Source organism: Pseudorca crassidens, chromosome X, assembly GCF_039906515.1.
Source record: "Pseudorca crassidens isolate mPseCra1 chromosome X, mPseCra1.hap1, whole genome shotgun sequence".
Lineage (NCBI taxonomy): Eukaryota > Metazoa > Chordata > Mammalia > Artiodactyla > Delphinidae > Pseudorca > Pseudorca crassidens.
The window spans coordinates 81009039-81028826 of NC_090317.1; positions in this window are offsets into that span (position 1 = coordinate 81009039).

Here is a 19788-nt window from a genome sequence, read left to right on the forward strand (position 1 = left end):
TTATGTATTGACTATGAATGCTTTTTAGTCCAATGACAGATTGGAATAGTTGCACAGAGAATGCAGGCTTTCAAGTCAAGAATATTTACTATGTGGCCCTTTAAGGAAAAGGTTTGCTAGGCCTTGACTTAGACCGTTTAAATTTAATGTGCTTCATGTTCTTTGTTTTCTATATTTCCTTCGTTACCTTTTCCCTCCTTTTTTTAACCTTATTTTGTATTAATTGAATGTTTTTTTTATGATCCCAAGTTATCTCTCTTGCTGGATTACTCACTAAAATTATTCATTTTGCTGTTTTAGTGGTTGTTTTAGGATTTGTAATACAGAGTCTTACTTTATCATGGTCTTCTTTCAAGCGGCACTATACCACTTAAAAAAAATCCTGTTAGAAATTTATAATAGTAAGTTTCCAATCTCTTGCCATATGTTCGTTATGGTATGTTGCCATATATATTACTATTTCATATTTCATTAACTCCACAACATATTGTTATCATCTTTGTTTAAAGAGTCAATTATGTTTTATTTTTACTGTGGCAAAATATATATAATATAAAATTCACCATTATAATTATTTTAAATGTGCAGTCCAGTGGCATTAAGTACATTAACATTGTTGTCAAACCATCACTACTTTCCACCTTCAGAACTTTTCATGATCCCATACTGAAACTCTGTACCCATTAAACAATGACTCCCCATTCTCTCCTACCCACCAGCCCCTGGTAACCACCGTACTATTCACTTTCTGTCTCTATGTGTTTGATTATTGTATGTACTTCATATAAGTGAAATCATACAGTATTTGTCCTTTTGTATCTGGCTTATTTCAGCGAGCATAATGTCTTCAAGGATCATCCATGTTGCATCATGTATCAGAACTGTTTTCCTTTGTAAGGCTGAATAGCATTCCATTATATGTATATACCACATTTTTTTATTGTGGTACAAACACTTAACATGAGATCTACCCTCATAACAAAATTTTAAGTGCACAATATGGTATTGTTAACTATAGGCACAATGGTGTACAGCAGATCTCTAGAAATTATTCATCTTGTATACCTAATTTTATATCCATTGGACAAAAATTCCCCATTTCCCCTTCCCTCCGCCCTCTGGTAACCACCATTCTTCACTGTTTCTACGAGTTAGACTATTTTAGGTACCTCATGTAAGTGGAATCATACAGTATTTGTCCTTCTGTGATCAGCTTATTTCACTCAGCATGATGTCCTCCAAGTACATCCATATTGGCACATATGACAAGATTTCCTTCTGTTTTTTTTTTTATTGGAGTATAGTTGATTCACAATGTTGTGTTAGTTTCAAGTGTACAGCGAAGTGATTCAGTTATACATATATTCATTCTTTTTCAGATTCTCAATATTCTGTAATAACCTATATGGGTAAAGAATCTGATTTCCTTCTTTTTTTTTTTTTTTTTGCAGTACGCGGGCCTCTTACTGTTGTGGCCTCTCCCATTTTGGAGCACAGGCTCCAGACGCACAGGCTCAGCGGCCATGGCTTACAGGCCTAGCCTCTCTGCGGCATGTGGGATCTTCCTGGACTGGAGCACGAACTCACGTCCCCTGCATTGGCAGGCGGACTCTCAACCACTGTGCCACCAAGGAAGCCCTTCTTCTGTTTTTAAGTCTGAATAATATTCCACTGTATGCATATGCCAAATTTTCTTTATGCATTCATCCTTTGATGAGCTTCAGGTTGTTTCCATATCTTGGGTATTATGAATAATGCTGCAATGAACATGAGAGTGCAGGTATCTCTTTGATATCCTGATTTCAGCTCTTTGGGATATATACTCAGTAGTGGGACTGCAGGATCATATGGTAGCTCTATGTTTAAGTTTTTTGAGAAACCTCCATATTATTTTCCATAGCAGCTGTGTCATTTTACATTGACAAATTCCCCAACACTTGTTATCTTTATATACATGTATATATATAATCACCATCCTAACAGGTGTGAGGTGATATCTCATCATGGTTTTGATTTTCATTTCTCTGATGATTAGTGATATCAAGCACCCTTTCATATATCTGTTGGCCATCTGTATGTCTTTGTTGGAGAAATGTCTATTTAGGTCCTTTGCACATTTTTTACTTGGGTTATTTTGCTATTGAGTTATAGGAGTTCTTGATATATTTTGGATATTAGTCCCTTTCCAGATATATGGTTTGCACATATTTTCTCCCTTTCCATAGGTTGCCTTTTCACTCTGTGGATTGTTTCCTTTGCCATGCAGAAGGTTTTTTTTAATTTTTTTTATTTTGATGTAGTTTCACTTGTTTATTTTTACTTTTGTTGTTGTGCTTTTGGTGTCACATTCAAGAAATCACTTCCTACACCAATGACATGAAGATTTTTCCCCTAAGTTTTCTTCTCATAGATTTACAGTTTCAGGTCATATATGTTAAAGCTTTTAATTCATTTTGAGTGAATTTGTGGGTATGTTGTAAGATAAGGGTGTAAATTTATCCTTTTGCATGTGGATATCCATTTTTTCCCAACACCATTTGTTGGAGAGACTATCCTTTCCCCATTGTGTAGTATTGGCAGCATTGTTGAAAATCAATTTATTGTATATGTGTGGGCTTATTTTGGGGATTTCTATTGTGTTTCATTGTTCTATATGTCTGTTTTAAGCCAGTACCATACTGTTTTAATTATGTTTGCTTTGTAATGTATTTTGAAATCAGGAAGTACTTTGTTATACTCGCTCAAGATTGCTTTGACTATTTGGGGTATTTTTGATTCCATGTGAATGTTAGGATTGTTTTCTATGTCTGTGATCGATGTCATTTTGGTTTGGATAGGGATTGCATTGAATCTGCAGATTGCTTTGGGTAATACAGACATTTTAATTACATTACATTTTCCAATCCATGAACATGGGATATATTTCTATATTTTGTGTCTTCTTTCATTTCTTTCATCAATGATTTTGTAGTTTTTGGTGTACATCTTTCACCACCTTGGTTAAGTTTATTCCTAAATATTTTATTCTTTATGTTGCTACTTGAAATGGGATTTTTTTATAGATACATATTTATTTTTCATAATAATAACTTTATAAACATATATAAGCATACATTGCAAATAAATATACTGGTTTTTCTGATGTTTCTGCCCAGGCTTGCATTGTGCAATATTGATTTTTGGTTGGTTGGTAAACATAACAGACAAAGGTGGAATGGAAGCTAAAGGTGAGATGAAGCAAACTCTTAGAGAAAGTCACAGCAGTAAGGAATGGTCTGTGGACACTTTTAAATGTGGAAGCCTAGACTCTAGCCCTGATCTTCTAACTACAAATATGACTGAAGTCTGGCTTAGAAATCTGTTTTAGGAAAACTTAAAAGTTCATTCCGATGCACAGCCTTAGTTAAAACACTATTATAGAAGGATATTGGAAACAGGATATTATGATAGGAATTTAGGCAAAGGCCAGATAATCAGGCATTGGACAGATACCCAATATTAGACTCAAGTACAAAAGAGTGTATTGGTCAAAAGAAAGATCTGAGGTATAATCACCAAAAGATCTACAAATGCTAAGACCTTTGTTACTAAGAAATAAGGAAGGAAGTTTCTCCTGCTTAGAGCAAGATTGTGTTTGTATTTGAGGATAGAATTGAGCCTCCAGATATAGGATAAACAGCTCTTGATACAGGATTTGAAGAAGATTTTGACATTAATCACAGAGTCGAAGAGACCATTTCAGTAGCCCCTTCTTCTGGAATCCTCATTTGATTATAGAAAATTCACTTTTCATGAGCATGAAAAATCACCAGTGAGTTAAATTAGCAGAAGATTGGAAAAGCATGAGCAGGTTTTTAATTATAGCCTTTATTTGGAGAATACCCTCAATTTTAACCTGCTCTGAATTGGTATACAGAACTTCAAAAGGAACAAAATCACTAGCAGCTCTTCCTCGTAAACAGTGCAACTGATTCACAGATCATGGTCCACATCAATCTTCACGCCTTACATTTGCTCTGTACAGCTGACTTTAAATAGACAAATGATCAACAAATGCCTACTAGCTCAATATTTAGGCAAGAAAACCCCAAATAACTACCTCTAGTTTCGCCAGTAAGTAAAGCAGCAACGTGTATAAAATAGGGCACTATGAGTTTCATTAGTTTGTTTTTCCATTAAAAAGCACTTTAAGTCGATTGCAAAATGAAACAAGGTTTGTTTGCTTTCCTCTTATATCTAGCTTGGATACCAGCTGGCAGTTTGTTGGCTGTCTCTCAGTCAAATCCAATAGAATCATTGTCCTTTGGATTTTTATTTGCTTCTCAAAAGAAGCCTAATCTTGCACAGGAATTGTGTTACTGTAACATGTGTCCATATCTCAACAGCACATGTCCCTTCCTTCATGGCAAAGCAAATTTCCTATTTTTTCTGAATAAACTTAATAAGGAGGTGATTAAAATCCAGTGTCACATCTAACATTCCATTGCTGCATAGTGCCTTGGAATGCCAAAAGTTACACAGACAAAATGCACTAAGCCAAGTTACACGAAGGCAATGTCAGTGCATTGGTGACCCTTGCTGGGAATCCTTTGGTCAGGAGGCAGGAACAAAGCAGTGGAAGAGGCAGAGCAGTGGAAGCAGGGTCATTTTCTGAATGAATATTTTTATCTTTTTTATTAATTCATCTACACTCACACAGAGCACTTGTTCACAAATAATTTTTCACTGTTTGGATAGAGACACAATAAGAGTAAAGGGTTAGAACAGAATGGCAAGGATGAAGGCCCTCAACTTATGCTTTCAGTTAGCATTTTTTTTTAAATGAAAAAGGAGAGACATATGATCCCAATTATCCTTTATCAACTAAATGACAGTATTAAAAGAGGAAAAAATATTGAGCGCTTATCATTTGCAAAGCAGTGTCCTTGACTGTATGAGAGGCAGATAAAAAAGAAAGTCAAGCCTGAAAGGAAATGTTAGAATTTAATTACAAGTTTTCTTGTTCTCTGTTTTGCATGTCAATGTTATGTCATATGCATGTCCTGTCACCTCAAAATTTTGGCAATTCAACTGTAGAGTACATCTTGAATGGACTGCCAAATATTTGCTTACAAAAAATGGGAGAAATTGTTTAAATGAGCACTGCAGATGATTTTTTAAACGCATCCCAAATGAATAATGCAAACAAAATATTTCATTTTCACTTAATTGAATTTCAAAATAATATAAGTAATAATACATATGTTTTAAACACACTAACCATATGAAATGTGCAACAAAATGCTAACATCTCTCCTTCTCATCTCCAGTTCTAACTTCATGAGTTTAGTGTGTGCCCATACAGTTTAGTGTGGCAAACTGCATATCATCGTAATTTTAATTTGCACTTTCCTGACCACTAATAAGAATGAATATTTAAAATGTTAATTGGTCACTTAAAGTCTGTTAACAACATCTGAATTCAAAGTCCTCATCTTCTAATTCTCCAATAAAAGCAGAAGTTAGAGGGAGTGGAGGGGAAGATGGCGGAAGAGTAAGACGCAGAGATCACCTTCCTCCCCACAGATACACCAGAAATAAATCTGCACGTGGAGCAACTCCTATAGAACACCTACTGAATGCTGGAAGAAGACCTCAGACCTCCCAAAATGCAAGAAACTCCCCACATACCTGGGTAGGGCAAAAGAAAAAACAGAGACAAAAGAATAGGTATGGGACCTGCACCAGTGGGAGGGAGCTGTGAAGGAGGAAAGGTTTCCACACACACTAGGAAGCCCCTTCATGGGCGGAGACTGCGGGTGGCAGAGGGGGAAACTTCAGAGCCGCAGAGGAGAGCACAGCAACAGGGGTGTGGAGGGCAAAGCGGAGAGATTCCCGAACAGAGGATCGGTGCCGACCAGCACTCACCAGCCCGAAAGGCTTGTCTGCTCACCCGCTGGGGCAGGCTGGGCTGTGAGCTGAGGCTGGGGCTTTGGTTGGAGCACAGGGAGAGGACTGGGGTTGGCTGCGTGAAAACAGCCTGAAGGGGTTAGTGCACCACAGTTAGCCGGGAGGGAGTCTGGGAAAAGGTCTGGAGCTGCCGAAGAGGCAAGAGACTTTTTCTTCCCTCTTTGTTTCCTGATGCGCGAGGAGAGGGGTTTAAGAGTGCTGCTTAAAGGAACTTCAGAGACGGGCGGGAGCAGCGGCTCTCAGCGCAGACCCCAGAGATGAGCGCGAGCCGCGGCTAAAAGCGGGGACCCAAGAGATGGGCGGGAGACGCTAAGGCGGCTGCTGCCACCACCAAGGGGCCTGTGAGCGAGCACAGGTCACTATCCACACCCCTCTTCCAGGGAGCCTGTGCAGCCCGCCACTGCCAGGTTCCCGGGATCCAGGGACAACTTCCCCGGGAGAAGGCACGGCGGGCCTCAGGCTTGTGCAATGTCACGCTGGCCTCTGCTGCCGCAGGCTTGCCCCGCACTCTGCGCCCATCCCTCCCCCCAGCCTGAGTGAGCCAGAGCCCCCGAATCAGTGGCTCCTTTAACCCCATCCTGTCTGAGCAAAAAACAGACACCCTCCAGCGACCTACACGCACAGGCAGGGTCAAATCCAAAGCTGAGCCCCTGGGAGCTGTGAGAACAAAGAAGATAAAAGGAAATCTCTCCCAGCAGCCTCAGAATCAGCGGATTAAAGGTCCACAATCAACTTGATGTACCCTGCACCTGTGGAATACATGAATAGACAACGAATCATCCCAAATTGAGGAGGTGGACTTGGAGAGCAAGATTTATTATTTTATCCCCTTTTCCTCTTTTTGTGAGTGTGTATGTGTGTGCTTCCCTGTGAGATTTTGTCTGTATAGCTTTGCTTCCACCATTTCTCCTAGGGTTCTATCCGTCCGTTTTTTTTAAATTGTTTTTCTTAATAATTAATTTTAATAACTTTATTTTACTTTACCTTCTTTCTTTCTTTCTTTCTTTCTTTCTTTCTTTCTTTCTTTCTTTCTTTCTTTCTTTCTTTCTTTCTTTCTTTTTTTTCTTTCTTTCTTTCCTTCCTTCCCTCCTTTAGACAAGGAATCATCCCAAATTGAGGAGGTGGAATTGGAAGCAAGATTTATGATTTTTTCCCCTTTTCTTCTTTTTCTGAGGGAGTATGTGTATGCTTCTGTGTGATATTTTGTCTGAATAGCTTTGCTTCCACCATTTGTACTAATGTTCTATCCATCCCTTTTTTTTCTAAATAATTATTTTTAATGTAATAACTTTATTATATTTTACTTTATTTTATTTTACTGTATCTTCTTTTTTATTTATTTTTCCTTCCTTCCCTCCTTCCTTCCTTCCTTCTTCCCTCCCTCCCTCCTTTATTTCTTTCTTTCCTTCTTTCCTTCTTTTCTTCTTTATTTTTTCTTTCTTCCTTCCTTCGTTCCTTCCCTCCTTCCTTCCTTCCTTCCCTCTTTTCTTTCTTTCTCCCTATTTCTACTAATTCTTTCTCTCTATTATTTCTACCTTTTATTCTGAGCCATGTGGATGAAAGGCTCTTGGTGCTGCAGCCAGGAGTCAGTGCTCTGTCTCTGAGGTGGGAGAGCCAACTTCAGGACACTGGTCCACAAGAGACCACTCAGCTCCACATAATATCAAACGTGGAAAATCACTCAGAGATCTCCATCTCAACACCAGCACCCAGCTTCACTCAACGACCAGCAAGCTACAGTGTTGGACACCCTATGCCAAACAACTAGCGAAACAGAAACACAACCACACCCATTAGCAGAGAGGCTGTCTAAAATCATAATAAGTCCACAGACACCCCAAAACACACCACAAGATGTGGACCTGCCCACCAGAAAGACAAGATCCAGCCCCATCCACCAGAACACAGGTACTAGTCCCATCCAGCAGGAAGCCTACACAACCGACTGAACCAACCTGAGCCACTGGGGACAGACATCAAAAACAATGGGAACTACGAACCTGCAGCCTGCAAAAAGGAGACCCCAAACACAGTAAGATAAGCAAAATGAGAAGACAGAAAAACACACAGCAGATGAAGGAGCAAGATAAAAACCCAGCAGTCCTAACAAATGAAGAGGAAATAGGCAGTTGACATGAAAAAGAATTCAGAATAATGATAGTAAAGATGATCCAAAATCTTGGAAATAGAATAGGCAAAATGCAAGAAACATTTAACAAGGATATAGAAGAACTAAAGATGAAACAAACAATGATGAACAACACAATAAATGAAATGAAAAAGACTCCAGATGGGATCAATAGCAGAATAACTGAGGCAGAAGAACGGATAAGTGACCTGGAAGATAAAAGAGTGGAAATAAATACTGCAGAGCAGAATAAAGAAAAAAAAAATGAAAAGAACTGAGGACAGTCTCAGAGACCTCTGGGACAACATTAAATTCACCAATATTCAAATTATAGGGGTTCCACAAGAAGAAGAGAAAAAGAAAAAGAGCTGAGAAAATATTTCAAGAGATTATAGTTGAAAACTTCCCTAATATGGGAAAGGAAATAGTTAATCAAGTCCAGGAAGCACAGAGAGTCCCATACAGGATAAATACAAGAAGTACGCGAAGACACGTATTAATCAAACTGTCAAAAATTAAATACAAAGAAAGCATATTAAAAGCAGCAAGGGAAAACCAACAAATAACACACAAGGGAATCCCCATAAGGTTAACAGCTGATCTCTCCGCAGAAACTCTGCAAGCCAGAAGGGAGTGGCAGGACATACTGAAAGTGATGAAGGAGAAAAACCTGCTACCAAGACTAGTCTACCTAGCCAGGATCTCATTCAGGTTTGATGGAGAAATTAAAACCTGTACAGACAAGCAAAAGCTGAGAGAGTTCAGCACCACCAAACCAACTTTACAACAAATGCTAAAGGAAATTCTCTAGGCAAGAAACAGAAGAGAAGGAAAAGACCTATAATAACGAACCCAAAACAATTTAGAAAATGGGAATAGGAACATACATATCGATAATTACCTTAAATGTAGACGGACTAAATGCTCCCACCAAAAGACACAGGCTGAATGAATACAAAACAAGACCCATATATATGCTGTCTACAAGAGACCCACTTCAGACCTAGAGAAACATACAGACTGAAAGTAAGGGGATGGAAAAAGATATTCCTTGCAAACAGAAACCAAAAGAAAGCTGGAGTAGCAATTCTCATATCAGAAGAAATAGGCTTTAAAATAAAGATTATTAGAAGAGACAAAGAAGGACACTACATAATGATCAAGGGATCGATCCAAGAAGAAGATATAACAATTGTAAATATTTATGCACCCAAGATAGGAGCAGCTCAATACATAAGGCAAATACTAACAGCCATAAAATGGGAAATTGACAGTAACACATTCATAGTAGGGGACTTTAACACCCCAATTTCACCAATGGACAGATCATCCAAAGTGAAAGTAAATAAGGAAACCCAAGCTTTAAATGATACATTAAACAAGATGGACTTAATTGATATATATAGGACACTCCATCCAAAAACAACAGAATACACATTTTTCTCAAGTGCTCATGGAACATTCTCCAGGATAGATCATATCTTGAGTCACAAACCAAGCCTTGGTAAATTTAAGAAAATTGAAATTGTATCAAGTATCTTTTACGACCACAACGCCATGAGACTAGATATCAATTACAGGAAAATATCTGTAAAAAATACAAACACATGGAGGCTAAACAATACACTACTTAGTAACGAAGTGATCACTGAAGAAATCAAAGAGGAAATAAAAAAATACTGAGAAACAAATGACGATGGAGACACAACGACCCAAATCCTAATGGATGCAGTAAAAGCAGTTTTAAGAGGGAATTTTATAGCAATACAATCCCACCTTAAGAAACAGGAAACATCTCGAATAAACAACCTAAACTTGTACCTAAAGTAACTAGAGAAAGAAGAAAAAAATACCCCAAATTTAGCAGAAGGAAAGAAATCTTAAAAATCAGATCAGAAATAAATGAAAAAGGAATGAAGGAAACAATACCAAAGATCAATAAAACTAAAAGCTGGTCCTTTGAGAAGATAAACAAAATAGATAAACCAGTAGCCAGACTCATCAAGGAAAAAAGGGAGAAGAATCAAATCAATAGAATTAGAAATGAAAAAGAGGAAGTGACAACTGACACTGCAGAAAAAAAAGATCATGAGAGATTACTACAAGCAACTCTATGCCAATAAAATGGACAATCTGGAAGAAATGGACAAATTCTTAGAAAGGTATAACTTTCCAAACTGAACCAGGAAGAAATAGAAAATATGAACAGACGAATCACAAGTAATGAAATTGAAACTATGGTTAAAAATCTTCCAACAAACAAAAGCTCAGGACCAGATGGCTTCACAGGCAAATTCTATCAAACATTTCAAAAAGAGCCAACACCTATCCTTCTGAAACTCTTCCAAAACATTGCAGAGAGGAACACTCCCAAATTCATTCTACGAGGCCACCATCACCTTGATACCAAAACCAGACAAGGATGTCACAAAGAAAGAAAACTACAGGCCAATATCACTGATGAACATAGATGCAAAAATCCTCAACAAAATACAAGCAAATAGAATCCAACAGCACATTAAAAGGATCATGCACCATGATCAAGTGAGGTTTATTCCAGGAATGCAAGGATTTTTCAATCGACGCAAAACTATCAATGTGATAAACCATATTAACAAATTGAAGGAGAAAAACCATATGATGATCTCAATAGATGCAGAGAAAGCTTTTGACAAAATTCAACACTGATTTATGATAAAAACCCTGCAGAAAGTAGGCATAGAGGGAACTTTCCTCAACATAATAAAGGCCATATATGACAAGCCCACAGCCAACATCATCCTCAATGGTGAAAAACTGAAAGTATTTCCACTAAGATCAGGAACAAGACAAGGTTGCCCACTCTCACCACTCTTATTCAATATAATTTTGGAAGTTTTAGCCACAGCAATCAGAGAAGAAAAGGAAATAATAGGAATCCGAATCAGAAAAGAAGAAGTAAAGCTGTCACTGTTTGCGGATGACCTGATACTATACATAAAGAATCCTAAAAATGCTACCAGAAAACTACTAGAACTAATCAATGAATTTGGAAAAGTAGCAGGATACAAAATTAATGCAGAGAAATCTCTTGCATTCCTATACACTAATGATGAAAAATCTGAAAATGAAATCAAGAAAACACTCCCATTTACCATTGCAACAAAAAGAATAAAATATCTAGGAATAAACCTACCTATGGAGACAAAAGACCTGTATGCAGAAAATTATAAGACACTGATGAAAAGAATTAAAGATGATACAAATAGATGGAGAGATATACCATGTTCTTGGATTGGAAGAATCAACATTGTGAAAATGACTCTACTACCCAAAGCAATCTATAGATTCAATGCAATCCCTATCAAACTACCACTGGCATTTTTCACAGAACTAGAACAAAAAGTTTCACAATTTGTATGGAAACATAAAAGACCCCAAAAACACAGAGCAATCTTGAGAATGAAACACGGAGCTGGAGGAATCAGGCTCCCTGAATTCAGACTATACTACAAAGCTAAAGTAATTAAGACAGTATGCTAATGGCACAAAAACAGAAAGATAGATCAAAGGAACAGGATAGAAAACCCAGAGATAAACCCACGCACATATGGTCACCTTATCTTTGATAAAGGAGGCAGGAATGTACAGTGGAGAAAGGACAGCCTCTTCAATAAGTGGTGCTGGGAAAACTGGACAGGTACATGTAAAACTATGAGATTAGATCACTCCCTAACACTATACACAAAAATAAGCTCAAAATGGATTAAAGACCTAAATGTAAGGCCAGAAACTATCAAACTCTTAGAGGAAAACTTAGGCAGAATACTCTATGACATAAACCACAGCAAGATCCTTTTTGTCCCACCTCCTAGAGAAACGGAAATAAAAACAAAAATAAACAAATGGGAATAATGAAAGTTGAAAGCTTTTGCACAGCAAAGGAAACCATAAACAAGACCAAAAGACAACCCTCAGAATGGGAGAAAATATTTGCAAATGAAGCAACTGACAAAGGATTAATTTCCAAAATTTACAAGCAGCTCATGCAGCTCAATAACAACAACAACAAAAGAACCCAATCCAAAAATGGGCAGAAGACCTATATCCACATTTCTCCAATGAAGATATACAGACCGCCAACAAACACATGAAAGAATGGTCAACATCATTAATCATTAGAGGAATGCAAATCAAAACTACAATGAGATATCATCTCACACCAGTCAGAATGGCCATCATCAAAACATCTACAAACAATAAATGCTGGACAGGGTGTGGAGAAAAGGGAACACTCTTGCACTGCTGGTGGGAATGTGAATTGGTCAGCCACTGTGGAGAACAGTATGGAGGTTCCTTTAAAAACTACAAATAGAACTACCATATGACCCAGCAATCCCACTACTGGGCGTATACCCTGAGAAAACCAAAATTCAAAAAGAGTCATGTACCAAATTATTCATTGCAGCTCTATTTACAATAGCCCAGAGATGGAAACAACCTAAGTGTCCATTATCGGATGAATGGATAAAGAAGATATGGCACATATATAGAATGGAATATTACTGAGCCATAAAAAGAAATGAAATTGAGCTATTTGTAATGAGGTGGATATACCTAGAGTCTGTCATACAGAGTGAAGTAAGTCAGAAAGAGTAAGAGAAATACTGTATGCTAACACATATATATGGAATTTAAGAAAAAAACGTCATGAAGAACCTAGGGGTAAGACAGGAATAAAGACACAGACCTACTGGAGAACGGACTTGAGCATTTGGGAAGGGGAAGTGTGAACTGTGGCAAAGCGAGAGAGAGGCATGGACATATATACACTAACAAACGTAAGGTAGATAGCTAGTGGGAAGCCGCTGCATGGCACAGGGATATCGGCTCGGTGCTCTGTGACCGCCTGGAGGGGTGGTATAGGGAGGGTGGGAGGGAGGGAGACGCAAGAGGGAAGAGATATGGGAACATATGTTTGTGTGTAACTGATTCACTTTGTTATAAAGCGGAAACTAACACACCATTGTAAAGCAATTATACCCGAATAAAGATGTTAAAAAAAAAAAAGCTGAAGGTAGAGCTGCTAAAGTAATTGTATCATAAATAATTTTTTAGGCCACAAAGAACCACCTTCAAATATAGAGAGTTGAGATCCAAATGTATTTACATAGACAGTTCTATTACTTAAGATTACTGTTTGATATAGAACTAGTATTTTTAGCATCTCAGAATGAAGTACAGGTGTTAAATCATCTACAAGTGCTTTGTAGCTATTATATTAGACAGCATGGTTCCTAGAGTCTCAGGTATAATAATAAAAATTGCTATATTATAAAAAATTAAACACATTAATACAAATTGAAAATTGAAATTCAAGGAAAGCGTTTCTTAAGGTGTGATCCAAGGATCACCTGAATCAAATCAACTGGAGTGTTGTTGTTTTTTTAACATCTTTATTGGAGTATAATTGCTTTACAATGGTGTGTTAGTTTCTGCTTTGTAACAAAGTGAATCAGCTATACATATAACTGGGGTGTTTCTTAAAGAAGCTGATTTCTGTTTCCCATCCCATGTCCACTAATAATCACTTTCTGGGAGATACACTTGAATCTGCATTTTAACAACTGCTCTACATAATTTTTATGTAACTAAAATTTTAAAAACCATTTGATTTGAGGGACTACAACAAAGTGATAGTTTGTTTGTTTAAATCTAACCAATCTTGCATAAATGAGACAAAAACGATCTAACAAGTAAGTCAGAAAGAGAAAACAAATACCATATGCTAACACATATATATGGAATCTAAGAAAAGAAAAGGTCACGAAGAACCTAGAGGCAAGACGGAAATAATGACACAGACTTACTAGAGAGTGGACTTGAGGATATGGGGAGGGGGAAGAGTAAGCTGTGACAAAGTGAGAGAGTGGCATGGACATATATACACTACCAAACATAAAATAGATAGCTAGTGGGAAGCAGCCGCATAGCACAGGGTGATCAGCTCTCTGCTTTGTGACCACCTAGAGGGGTGGGATAGGGAGGGTGGGAGGGAGGGAGACGCAAGAGGGAAGAGATATGGGAACATATGTATATGTATAAGTGATTCACTTTGTTATAAAGCAGAAACTAACACACCATTGTAAAGCAATTATACTCCAATAAAGATGTTTAAAAAATTCGTATCTTGGAAATAAATTCGAAAATAGTAAATGAAAATATTTTTGCCACAAATACCAGTTTACATTAATAAATATTAAAGTGTTTTTAGGCACTCATGGCTTTTCTTAGAGGATCAGCCAAATAAATATTAAAGTGTTTTATAGACATTTAATGTTGTTATAAAATAACTGCACAAAATATTTTCTCATCCTTCTAACTTTAAATAATTATCGAAATATATGTCATTCACTAGGAAAGCATAATAAAAATTAAAGGGCACTGTTTTAAATAACAATGGATGAAGCCTTAGATTTGGGTTTTGTGTTTAGCTATGTGAGGCATTAATCTTTTTAAATATTTTAAAGTGTTTTATTTTTCATTTTTATCAAATTAATACATGTAGAATATTTTAATCAAGTAGTTCTTAAAAATATATAAACCACCCCATCTTCCTCTATCCCACCTCTGCCTTACTTACCAGAAACAGTCACTTTTCATTCTTTTTGCTATTTCTTTTGGTAGTTTCTATATTTCTTAATAATGTCTTAATTCTGCTATTTCCTACTATATAGCACAGGGAACTCTACTAAGTATTCTGTAATAACCTATGTGGGAAAAGTATCTGAAAAGTAATAGATCTATCTATCTATCTATCTATATATATATGTATAACCGAACCACTTTGCTGTACACCTGTAACTAACACATCATTGGTACCCAACTATAGTCCAATATAAAAGAAAAAAATTAAAGTGTTTCTACTATATATAATATAAATAACTAATAAGGCCTACTGTATAGCACAGGGAACTCTTCTCAATACTCTGTAATGACTTTTATGGGAAAAGAATCTTAAAAAGTGTGGATATATGTTTACGTATAATTGATACACTTTGCTGTACAGAAGAAAATAACACAACATTCTAAATCAACTATACTCAAAATATAAAATTAAATTAAATTTAAATTTAAAAAAAATCCTGCTATATCTTGCTTTATCCAGTGTAGGCCTTACCTACTGACTTGCCGACTATCCACCCAATACAAAGGTAGCTCTGGTTTCAGTTAATTGAACTTTACTTTCTTAAGCAGCCTTCTGCCTCTCCACCAACAGAGCAATTTCTAGAGTTTTTTTTTCTTCCCTTTGTTTACTTTCATTTTATGTGCCTACGTTTATAGTTTTGTGTTAAACCAAAGACTCGCTGATCCAGCAAGTTATGCATTTTTCTTGGAGACCTCTGTTTCAAAATATTCAGTGCTTCAATGAGGACTACACAGTCTATACTCTGGTTGCCCCACTGTCAAAACAAGGATGTTTCCTTTTGTTGCTCTCCTGGGTTGAAGCTATTGTTCTTGGATCTCATTCTTCTTCTTTTACTTTCTTGGTTTATTGCCATGTATGCTAAGGCAAATCCCTTATAAATTCAAAAGAAATGGTGTATGGGATGTCATTTCTGCATTTTTGTATTCAAAGATGTATATTTTCTGCTCTTTATTTGATCATTTGGCTGAGAATATATCCTAGTCTAGATTGTAAAACTCAAAAGATGTTAGGGTTTTTTTTAAATTGAGGTATATCTGCTTTATATTAGTTTCTTTTGTAAACTAACTGTTCTGTTAGTTTCTGCCACACAATGAATTGAATCAGCTCTATGTACACATATATCCCTTCCCTCTCGAACTCCCTCCTACCCCCCACCTCATGGCACCCATCTAGGTCACCACAGAGCACCGAGCTGAGCTCCCTGCGCTATACAGCAGGTTCCCACCAGCTATGTATTTTACACATGGCAGTGCTCCCATACATCAATCCCACCTCCCAATTCATCCAACACCACTCCACCCTCATGTTCACACATCCATTCTCTACATCTGCGTTTCTACTTCTCCCCTGAAAAGTAGGTTTATCTGTATTATGTTTTTAGTTTCCAGATATATGCATTAATGTAAGATATTTTGTTTTCTCTTTCTAAATTACTTCACTCTGTATGGCAGACTCTAGGTCCATCCATGTCTCTAAAAATGGCCCAATTTCATTCCTTTTAATGGCTACTATTCCATTGTGTATATGTACCACATCTTCTTTATCCTTTCATCTGTCAAAGGACATTTAGGTTGATTCCATGTCCTGGCTATTGTAAACAGTGCTGTAGTGAACATTGGAGTGCATGTGTCCGTTTGAATTATGGTTTTCTCAGGGTATATGCCCATTAGTGGGATTGCTGGGTCATATGGTAGTTCCATTTTTAGTTTTTTAAAGGAACTGCATGCTGTTCTCCATAGTGACTGTATGAATTTACATTCCTGCCAAAGGAGCAAGAGGGTTCCCTTTTCTCCACACCCTCTCCATTTATTGTTCGTAGATTTTTTGATGATGGCCACCCTGGCCACTGTGATGTGATACCTCATTGTAGTTTTGATCTGCATTTCTCTAATAATTAGTGATGTTGAGCATCTTTCCATGGGCCGCTTGGCCATCTGTATGTCTTCTATGGAGAAATGTCTATTTACATCTTCTGTGCATTTTTTGATTGGGTTGTTTTTTTTCTTTTTTTGATATCAAACTCCATGAGCAGTTTGTTTATTTTGGAGATTAAGCCCTTGTCAGTTGCTCTGATAGAAATATTGTCTTCAATTTTGAGGGTTATCTCTTGGTCTCATTCATGATTTTCTTTGCTGCACAAATGTTTTTAAGTTTCATTAGGTCCCATTTGTTTATTTTTGTTTTTATTTCCATTTCTCTAGGAGGTGGGTCAAAAAAGATCTTGCTGTAATTTATGTCAAAGTGTGTTCTTCCTATGTTTTCCCCTAAGAGCTTTATAGTGTCCAGCCTTATGTTTAAGTCTATAATCCATTTTGAGTTTATTTTTGTGTTTGGTTTTAGGGAGTGTTCTAATTTCATTCTTTTACATGTAGCTGTCCAGTTTGCCCAGCACCACATATTGAAGAGACTGACTTTTCTCCATTGTATATTCTTGACTCTTTCTCATAAATTAGGTGACCATAGGTGCATGGGTTTATCTCTGGTTTTCTATCCTGTTTCATTGATCAATATTTCGGTTTTTGTGTCAGTATGATACTCTCTTGATTACTGTAGCTTTGTAGTATAGTCTGAGGTCAGGGAGCTTGATTCCTCCAGCTCTGTGTCTCTTTCTCAGGATTGTTTTTGCTATTCGGGGTCTTTTTTGTTTGCATCCAAATTATAGAATTTTGGGTTCCAGTTCTGTGTAAAAATGGCATTGGCAATTTCATATGGATTGCACTGAATCTGTAGATTGCCTTCAGTAGTACAGGCATTTTCACATTATTGATTCTTCCAATTCAAGGAAGTAGTATATTTCTCTATCTGTGTTACCACTGATTTCTTTCATCAGTGTCTTATGGTTTTCTGAGTACAGATCTTTTACCTCCTAAGGAAGATTTATCCTAGGTATTTTATTCTTTTTGTTGCAATGATAAATGGAATTGTTTGCTAAATTTCTCCTGATATTTCATTGTCAGTGCATAGGAATGCAAGAGATTTATTTACATTAATTATGTATCCTGCAGAGGGGGCACCCACTTCCTCCTGCTCGCTGACTCCCTGGCCCAGGATGGCCCTTGCACCCTCGTGCCTGCACCCAAAGTGGCCACCGTCCCTCTCCACTCCCCAAACGCATCCATGGGCACCCACCCTCCCCAGGCACCACTGGTCTATTCTGCCCTCCAGGCGCCCTCTCCAGAGCCCCCACACACATCACCCTGGAACCTGGCTGGTGTTGGAAATGTCCATAGAGCAACAGCCCTGTGGCTGACATGGTCCTGGTGCTCCAGCTGTGTCAAGCCTGTGCCTCTGAAGAGGTAGAGCAAAGTTCAAGACATTCGTCCACCACAGACCTCCTGGCTCCACATAATATCAAATGCCGAAAGCTCTCCCAGAGACCTCCATCTGAAAGCTAAGACCCAGCTCCACTCAATGAGCAGCAAGCTAAAGTGCTGGACACCCTGTGCCAAACAACTACCAAGACAGGAAAACAACCACACCCATCAGCAGAGAAGCTGCCTAAAATCATAATAAGGTCACAGACACCACAAATCATATCACCAGACGTGGTCCTGAACAACAGAAAGACAAGATCAAGCCTCATCCACCAGAACACAGGCACTAGTCCCATCCACCAGGAATCCTACACAACCCCACTGGGGGCAGACACCAAAAACAATGGGAACTAAGAACCTGCATGCTGCAAAAAGGAGACCCCAAACACAGTAAGTTAAGCAAAATAAGAAGACATAGAAACACACAGAAAATGTAGGAGCAAGGTAAAAACCAACCAGACCAAACAAAGGAAGAAGAAATAGGCAGTCTACCTGAAAAACAATACAGAATAATGGTAGTTAAGTTGATCCAAAATCTTGGAAATGGAATAGAGAAAATACAGGAAATGTTTAACAAGGACACAGAAGAACTAAAGAGCTAACAAACAATGATGAACAACAAAATAAATGAAATTAAAAATTCTTTAGAAGTAATCAAGAGCAGAATAACTGAGGCAGAAGAACAGATAAGTGACCTGGACGATAAAAAGAGTGGAAATAACTACTGCAGAGCCGAATAAAGAAAAAAGAATGTAAAGAATGTAGGACAGTCACAGAGACTTTTGGGAAAATATTAAACCAACATTCGAATTATAGGGGTCTCAGAAGATGAAGAGAAAAAGAAAAGGACTGAGAAAATACTTGAAGAGATTATAATTGAAAACTGTCCTAACATGGGAAAGGATATACTCAATCAAGTTCAGGAAGCACAGAGAGTCCCGGACAGGATAAATCCAAGGAAAAACATGCCAAGACATATATTAATCAAGCTATCAAAAATTAAATACAAAGAAAAATTATTAAAAGAAGCAAGGGTAAAAACACAAATAACATACAAAGGAGTCTCAGTAAGGTTAAGAGCTGAACTTTAAGGAAAAACTCTGCAAGCCAGAAGGCAGTAGCAGGACACATTTAAAGTGAAGAAAGGGAAAAAACCACAACCAAGATCACGCTACCCAGCAAGGAGCTTATGCTGATTTGACGGAGAAATTAAATTTGATTTGCTAATATTTTCAGCACCACAAAACCAGCTTTACAACAAATGCTAAAGGAACTTCTCTATGCAGGAAATACAAGAGAAGGAAAAGACCTACCATAACAAAGCCAAAACAATTAACAAAATGGTAATAGGAACATACATGTTGATAATTACCTTAATTGTAAATGGATTAAATGCTCCCACCAAAAGACATAGACTGGGTTAATGGATACAAAAACAAGACCCTATATATGCTGTCGAAAAGAGACCCACATCAGACATAGGGACACTTACAGACTGAAGGTGAGGGGTTGGAGAAAGATATTCCATGCAAATGGAAATCAAAAGAAACCTGAAGTAGCAATTCTCATATCAGACAAAATAGTCTTTAAAATAAAGACTATTGCAAGAGACAAAGAAGGACACTACATAATGATCAAGGGATCGATACAAAAAGAAGATATAATAATTGTAAATATTTATGCAACCAACATAGAAGCACCCCAATATA